Source organism: Cupressus sempervirens, chromosome 4 (genome assembly GCF_028749045.1).
Source record: "Cupressus sempervirens isolate cs-2001-9-10 chromosome 4, ASM2874904v1, whole genome shotgun sequence".
NCBI classification, from domain to species: domain Eukaryota; kingdom Viridiplantae; phylum Streptophyta; class Pinopsida; order Cupressales; family Cupressaceae; genus Cupressus; species Cupressus sempervirens.
The window spans coordinates 292,550,461-292,559,349 of NC_143121.1; the positions used below are offsets into that span (position 1 = coordinate 292,550,461).

At 33.5% G+C, this 8,889-nt stretch overlaps 1 pseudogene across 1 annotated transcript; it reads right to left on the reverse strand.

Annotated features, from left to right (window-relative positions):
• Positions 1-3,973: 3,973 nt before the first annotated feature.
• On the reverse strand, positions 3,974-7,389 carry LOC149561168 (uncharacterized; annotated as a pseudogene). The gene is made up of 2 exons (XR_016363779.1): positions 4,648-7,389; positions 3,974-4,546 (listed from the first exon to the last, which is right to left on the reverse strand). The product of XR_016363779.1 is annotated as an uncharacterized LOC149561168 (transcript).
• Positions 7,390-8,889: the final 1,500 nt, after the last annotated feature.

An 8,889-nucleotide genomic window follows, 5' to 3' on the forward strand; every position in this document is an offset into this window, starting at 1 on the left:
GGGGTAGAGAGGACGCTTGGTTACGACCTTGCATTCCATAGTATGCCTCGTCAGTACGAGAGGATACTAGTGGCCGCAGGATCAGTAGGGACCCGAGATTCCTAAGGGATTGCTCGGGTAACTTCTACATGACTTTTGCGATGACACTTTCCCGCTTGCATATTAGGTTTCCTACGTGTCTTGTGGTACCTCTAGGACATAGATGTCGATCTTTTTAGGAACCCTTGAGTTAGCATACTTATAGGATTTCCTGGACTTAGAGAGTAATTATGATTATAGGTTTTGTTATCCTATTTTGGGACTTGAGACTATCTCCTCAGCACAGTGAGAGTGGACCATTTAGGTTTCACGCGGTCGGGTGGTAGTGCTTTTACTCTTACCATTGAGATCCATTCCGTGGTCACCGTGGCTGGAGTTTTCATGATTGGCATTTACCTTCACTATGTTCTTGGATTATTATGATGGATGGTTAGATTTTATGATAGATGTTTTATCATTATGGATGTATGGATGTATCATGTATGGTGAATAGTTTCATATATTTTTACTGTACTTTGTATCATGGATTTGAGGATGTTGTATCTTGATCTTTACATATGTATATTCTTTTAAACCTTTCATACCCTGTGACATGTACAGTGGATGAATGAGCATTCCGAATTAATTTGCCAAGGAGCATTCGGAACAAATGTATATTATGGACATTGGAGTTTCTGATTATTCTTTTATATGTATGTGTTAGTTGTTAGACTTAGAATTAATTAAATTTAAACGTGACTCAACGTCTTGGGATCTTTAAGAAATGTAACTTGCAATGTATGTTTGTCGATGATTACATGTTATTGCTTCCGCTACTATTTGTTTGATGTGTATGTCATACTTTCTTACTTAAAAAAAAAAAAAATGTTTAGCAAACTTAGTGAAACTTTAGGTTAATTCTTTTGGATCCCTTGGCGGGGCGCTACACCATTCAATTAGTAACATGAAGTGAACTTCTCAACTTTAGTACATAAAGGTATTCATATGTACAAAAAATAAGACGGAGAAGATGGTCTACAAAAAGGTATTACATTATGAAGCATTTACGTTCGATTCATTATTTCACTCATGCAATAAAATTATGAAAGAAATATGACACTTCTACATGATACCTACTAATGTAGAGATATCATAAAATACACCATAATAGGTTTTTCTTGTTTAAGCTTCATCTTCCAGCAAAATAATCTGTTAAACCATATTAAATTATCATTTTTAATTAAAATAGTTGATATTTGATTTGATTATCAACATATTGAAATTTGAGATGATAATGAATAAAATATTATTTGTAAATTCATGATGGTTACTATGCAATTTTTTTAACAATACCTATTATTTTCTTAGGTGCTCCAAAAATATTTTAATGTTTGCTGAAATTTCTATTTAGGTTGTTCATATAAAGCTTTGATGCAATATTTTCCTGGAATATAGAAAATATATAGAAAATATTATAAGGCATAAATGCTTCATGTAAAGTAAATTTTGCTCATTCTTAAATAACATTAACTTTATGTTATATCATGTGAACTTATGTTTCAAGAAAAAGAAACAAAAGTCTTAAATTAAATTGTATTACATGACAGATTTAAGATGAACCTTACAATTGCCTAAGATCCAAGAGAACCTATCAGGTTTCATAAGATTATAGATTCCTATCATGAATTTATAAATAGTAGGATGGACCTTTATGGTGTTGTTGAATAAGAATTTAATAAAATAAGTAGCAGCATAATCAAGTATAAAGGAAGTCGTACTTGTAACTCTTATTTTATCTACCCAAAAAAATTTAGACCATGTATTATTAAATGTGCTTTAGGACTTGTTGCACAAGTTTGGTACTCACGAAAAAATCTTTTCATTCCATTTTATTAAAAGGAAATTTTGTTATTCAAGCAAAGACATTCTCAGTCTAAATCTCATGTCTGGTTAATTCAAAATGATGGTCATATTGACAAGACATAATGAATTAGCTGGAAATAGTAAGGAAGCGCTATATACTCGGCAATTGAATGCATTGAAATCAAAGGGCATTATCACTCATAAACAATCGTTGCCAAAGTCCGTGTAATTTGACCATCTGTTCATAGAGACCAAAAAATGTTATAAGGTTCATTATTGACAATATCAAAACACCGTTCAAGAAGAGTTGATTGAAATAGCCCCTTCACACTAAGTATCTTTAACCATTTGGAATTTTCCCAGCAAACTCAAATCACTCCAGCTTAATTTACCTCTGATATTCTGTATAATCACTGCGTTCCCTAGAAAAACATGATTTCGAAATGATATTTTCTCACGAAATTTCTTAGCTGCCTATGCAGCAACGTATTTGTACTTGATTTGACCAATTGTTTTAATAATTAACTTCAAAAATTACAATATAGCTACTTCGTATTTTTTAATTTATTTAATAAATACACAAATGTGCATTTTTGGTTGGTGCGTAGTCATTTCAAAGTTTTGACATGTAGACCACTGGGGGGGCTTGGGCTCTATATTTAAAGAGCTGGAGGTCCCATGATAATATTTTGGGGGGGCTAACACTTAATTTGGAATCTTTTCCTATTAATTAGGAGCACCTACTTTTTAGTTGAGCGGATGTAAAAGGGGGGGCCTGGAAATAGCCCCTACTATTTAGGGAAGAATTCTACCACTTGACAAGAACCTACACTTCATTTTCCCTCCAAATTGAAATCACCCTGCCAAAAATTCTAAAAACAACAATTTATATTTTTAATATTTCCTTCAATTTAGGTGCTATTTATGTGTAATGCCCATGGGACCGCTCCCCTTTAAATGTTCCTAAAAAAGCTCAGCGGCACTTGCTCTATTTTTAAGCAAGCGGGTGCCCATGGGACCCCAGCTAGAAGAGAGCTGTTTGTATATAAAAAAATGTTGGAGGAGGTAATTGATGTGCCTGACAATTTTCTGGAAAAAAACTGTTTACGAGAGTTGATTTGGAAGAAGAGCAGAAGGATTGTCAAGAACCCTTCGAGTGTAGTGATTGTTACTCTACTAGAAAACTTATTGAAGATTGATTTTCACGCAATCTGAAACCAAGACCATCATTTTAATAACCAAAAGATATCAGCTTGTATGATTTTGCACCTGTGCTTAATTGATAAGTAGGAGATAATTTCCATAGCTAGTCAAATTGTGATATGAATATCAAAATTTAACTGTGTGATTTTGAGTCAAACTTGATGACCCATGTTTCATGAGTAGCGATTCAACATGAATCCATCTCTCATGAGAATAAATGGAACACTTAGCACTCATTGGATCTAGGTGATGCTCACAGGAGTGAAACATCGAGACTTCCCGGGAGGTCACCCATCCCAGTACTACTCCAGCCTGAGCGCGATTAACTACAGAGTTTTCTCCATAGTTAAAGCCAAAGCTTGCAACCCCATTTGCAAAACCTTCACCAAGTGTTGTGCCTTATGAACCATTCATTAGAAAGCCCCTTAAGCTCATCAATTGATAAGTAGGAGATAATTTCCACAGCTAGTCAAATTGTGATATGAATATCAGGATTTAACTGTGTGATTTTGACTCAAACTCGATGACCCATGTTTCATGAGTAGTGATTCAACATGAATCCATCTCTCATGAGAATAAATGGAACACTTAGCACTTATTGGATCTAGGTGATGCTCACAGGGGTGAAGCACCGAGACTTCCTGGGAGGTCACCCATCCTAGTGCTACTCCAGCCTGAGCGTGCTTAACTACAGAGTTTCCTCCATAGTTAAACCCAAAGCTTGCAACCCCATTTGCAAAACCTTCACCAAGAGTTTCCTGTGCTTAATTTCAATCTTCCACCTTGCTTTGCAATCAATAGTTTTATATTTGTAGAATAAATTAATTTACATAATATTTTTATTTGTATAATTAATAACATAAAATATCTTAGAAATATTCAATAGCAATTGGTAAGTAAAATGAAAAATGTAGTGAATTATTCAAAATGATTTTCTTTAAATAGTAAATACAAAATAAGGTCATAATATTTAACCTCCTATATTAGGTTGAGTAAAAGAACTAAAATGTAGATGAAGACCAATTTTCAGAACTTCCTAAATTACAATTTTGTTTTCCACTTGTTTTCTCAAGTAAAGGTAAGATATTTAATGGAAAATGAAAACTTCTTGAAGTATCAAGAAAAGTACTTGTTATTTTTTCTAGTCTTCCAACTACCTCCATCATACTTGGGCGGTGTTGTGGCAACTTTCTTGTGCAAACCAACCCAACATGTGTAAATTGAGTGAGACATGTTAATACCATTGCTTCATTTGATTCATTAACATCTTTGAGTAGTTCACTATCTACCACTTCTTTGATTTTTTCTGGAAAATGCATGCTTGTCCATTTTGATAGATTAAGACCTTCTTTGTCAATAAACATGACATTTGTTGGTCTCCTCCTTGTTAATAATTCCAAAAGTAAAATTCCATAACTGTATACATCTCCTTTTGTTGAAATTTTTCCATTGACTCCATACTCTGTAATATAATATTATAAATTTTAATTCTTAATTTACATATGAAATACTAATATAAAATTAAAAATAATCAAAGGTAATGTGATATGCAAAATTTTGTACCTGGTGCAAAGTAGCCAATAGATCCCTTTAGTGCATTTGTAGAAGTCAACAAATTTCTTGAATTCTCAAATAAGAGTTTTGTAATGCCAAAGTCTGCTACATGTGGAGTCATATCATTGTCTAACAATACATTACTAGGCTTTAGGTCACAATGAATGACTTGCACAAAGCAATGATGATGTAGATATTCCATTCCTTGTGCTATCTCCTTTGCTATTTTTAACCGATCAACCAAATTTAATTTGCATCCATCTCCATCCTAAGGATATAACCATCTCTCCAAACTTCCATTTGACATAAGTGGAAGAACCAATGCTTTAAAATCAAGGTTGGAACAAGATGAAATAATTTTGATCACATTACGATGTCGGATTCTTTTTAGCACATTACATTCCCTTTCAAAACTTTGTAGAGCATTCTCGTCTTTTAGATCGAGAACTTTAACAGCAATATGTGTACCATTACTAAGAATTCCTCTATAAACAACTCCAGAGCTACCAACTCCTACAAGATTGGTTTGGCTAAACCCACTAGTTGCGTCTTCAAGTTCTTGATATGAAATCCTTTCAGGCCCAATGTTGAGATTTGGAATATTTTGATTTGTACGCCTCCTATAGAAAATTAGAAGCAATACAGAAGACACGATGATGATTCCAATAGCAATCTCAACAGCTATTATCACCTTGTTATTGAGAAAGAACTTCTTTCGTTTGGAATCAGAGCATGGTTGTAATTCAATCCAACTACCACAGAGACCAATATTTCCAGAAACTGCCGACTGATCAATTCTCCCAAAAACTCCTCTCTTTGGAACTTCCCCTGTTAAGTTGTTAGAAGAAAGATTGATATACTGAAGCATTTTCATTTCCTGGAAGCCCACAGGGATTGCACCTGATAAATTGTTGCCTGATAGATCAATAGTCTCAACATATTTTAGACTTGTGAGTGCTGTTGGTATTGAGCCATCAAATGAATTCCACGAAAGATTCAAATACTGCAAGTTTTGACAGCTTGATAGCGCAGCAGGAATTTCTCCTAAGAAGTAGTTGAGAGACACATCCATGCCTTGGACCATTACCATTTTAGTTATTATCAAAATAGAACCTTGTAAGAAATTGTTGGAAATATTGAAATAAAACTGAAGATTTGTTAGACCTGACCATTCAAGAGGTATATTTCCTTCTAGTCTATTATATGCCAAGTCCACCATTTCTAAAGTGATGCATCTCCCTAGACTTGCAGGGAGTTTTCCAGACAATTGATTGTGATGAAGAATAAGGCGTCTCAGCTGTGGAAGATCACCAAGACTTTCTGGAATTCGGCCTGAGATCATGTTTTCACCTAAGGACAATACCCCAAGTTGTTTTGTATGACCAAAACTTCGTGGAATTCTTCCATCTAAATTGTTTCTGCCCAAAAACAACCCTTGAAGATTTGGAAGGTTACTAAGAGCTGATGGAATGGAACCATTGAAATAATTATCAGATAAATCTAGTCTTAGCAACTTTGTGAGGTTCCCAATGCCACTTGGTATGTTTCCCTCAATTTGATTAGAGTCCAACAAAAAATTAGAAAGATGGCTTGATAACTGACTAATAGAAGAGGGCAAACTGCCAGTAAGATAATTCCCTGACAACTCTAGATACTCCAGAGAGGAGCAGTTGGATAAGGCTGTTAGAAAAGACAAGCCACTGCTTCCGCTCACAAGACGATTATCCCATAAATAAAGGCGTCGAAGATGGAGCAAACTGCCCAACTCAAAGGGAATGTGGCCAGTTAATTGGTTCCTATCTAATTGCAAAACTTGGAGAAGAGTACAGTTGGAAATGGAATCAGGAATCACTCCTGCCAAGTTGTTGGTGTCCAAGTGCAATGCAACTAGTGATGCCAGGCTTCCTAGAGAAGGTGGGATTGTGCCTGTTAGCTGGTTTACTTCTAAATAGAGGAACTCCAAGCGTGAAAGAAGGCCAAGTTCATCTGGAATATCGCCATGGAGCTCATTTCTATCCAAATACGACTCAACTAGCGAGGACAGGTTTCCCAAGGAAGGTGGTATTGTGCCTGTTAGCTGATTTACTCCTAAATAGAGGATCTCCAAATGTGAAAGAAGGCCAAGTGCAGAAGGTATACTCCCGGTCAAATGGTTAATCGACAGTATGAGACGTTGCAAAGAACGACAGTTAGCCAGAGTGGAGGGAATGGAGCCTTCCAATTCATTCACAGACAATCTAAGTATTCTAAGGCGAAAAAGCCTCCCCAACTGAGGAGGAATTTGGCCATGAAAGCTGTTATTTTTTAGAGCGAGTACTCTGAGGAATGAGAGATTGCCAAGGAAAGGAGAGATGGGGCCCAGTAAAGACATACCAGTGAGATTCAATGAAACCACACGATGATGACGAGAAGAGCAGAGAACGCCAGTCCAGTTGCAGAGGGAATTATGAGGAGACCAGTCGGACAGAAGAGCATTGTTGGGGTCAGGAGAAAGTGAACGCTTGAAAGAGAGCAGAGCCTGTTGATCAGAGTAATAAGAAGGCAAAGAAGCATAAGATGTCAGTGCAGAGAGAAACAAGAATAGGAGGGGAGACATTATATTCATCTTCATTTTCATTTGTATTGAACTATGAAATAAACAAAAGTGAAATATAAAGCGTTCCAAGCCTCTACGCTGTCTGTAGGCTCTCTGATATTTAATTAAAAATAGCCATGCACTGTGTTTGGGTGAAAAGTCTACACAGCTAAATGGATCGGCAGTTTAGGAGTGAAAAGATTATTCTTCTATATGATCATAACTGTAATTATTTATTTGTAATTCTTTTAGTTTTCTTCAATACAAAAAAAAATAAAAAATATTAAAATATTAAGTGCTGGGTATGTGCTGTGGACAATTATTTTATAGTGGTAGAATTTAAGAACTACTTTAAATATCACATATTAAGGAAAGAATTAAACTTTGAAAAAAAAAGAAAAAAAAAAAAGTTAACTTTCACTATTTAACACTTTTTGTGAGAAATTAAGATTAGTGTCCGATGTTTAGGCTGTTCCAATCTTATAAAAGCCATGCACGATAATGAAAAGCGTATCTTCGATCATTTTAAAATTGTTTTCAAATTATCAATTAGAGCATTTAAGATGTATCCTTCGTATTCTCGCTTTAAAAGAGTTTGTCGTAGCATTTACGATGAAAGCAAAGCATTCAACTAGTTTTATTTTTCCCCTCAAAAATATCTAGTGTCATTGACAAGTCCGTGACGTCCTCGGATAGGTGCACCGTGCATGTAAAGAGGATAGGTGCACCGTGGAAAGTACTGTGGTAATTTAAAAAAATTTAAAGAGGATAGGTGCACCGTGCATGTGACAATTTAGTTTCACCAAAAAATAAATAAAAGATTAAAATGTTCAGAGTGGAGGTACGGGGAGAAATTAATGTTTCGTTAGTGTCATCAAGACTTGTCATTCATTAAATTGAAGATATAATATTTTTTTATTAAATAAAGAAAATATAGTATTGATAATTGAACTATTTGTATTAGCATTTACATAAAAAAAGCTAAACAATTATTTCCTTACTATTGTCTCTACTTTAAAATATATTTTTGTTTAGGTACATAATAAAACTCTATGATGCCAATGTAACAAGCATGACAATTTATATGTGATAGTGGGCGATTCCATTAAAAATTTATTTATTTTTATTGAAAAAGATTATAAATGATATAATTGATAAAATAAATAATAAATGATTTATTAAAGTGTGTATAATATTGATATGAAAACAAATCAATATGACATAATTTTAATATTATTAGCAATATTTTAATATTAGCAAATCACTCTAATAGGTTTATTAAAAAGGTATACTATAAACATTAAATAACAAAAAATATATATTATATTAATAAATTTTAATTATTACACCTTCATTCACTATAGACACAATCTTGTTGAAAGATCATAATAGCAAGTGTTACCTAGTGCCTTAGTACTTGCTTTATTAATATACATTTTGTAAATAAATTTAATTGTAATTTTATTAAATATTAATGTTTATTTGCTATAATTTATTATAATTATAATACAAATAACATTTTTATAAAAATGTTAAACAATTAAATTATATTAGTAAGATAATTCTAACTTATTTAAATTATATTAGTGATTTAATTCTAATTTATTTCAATATTATTATAACATTTTATAATAATTATAAATGTAACAATTACTAATATCATATACAATAATTGT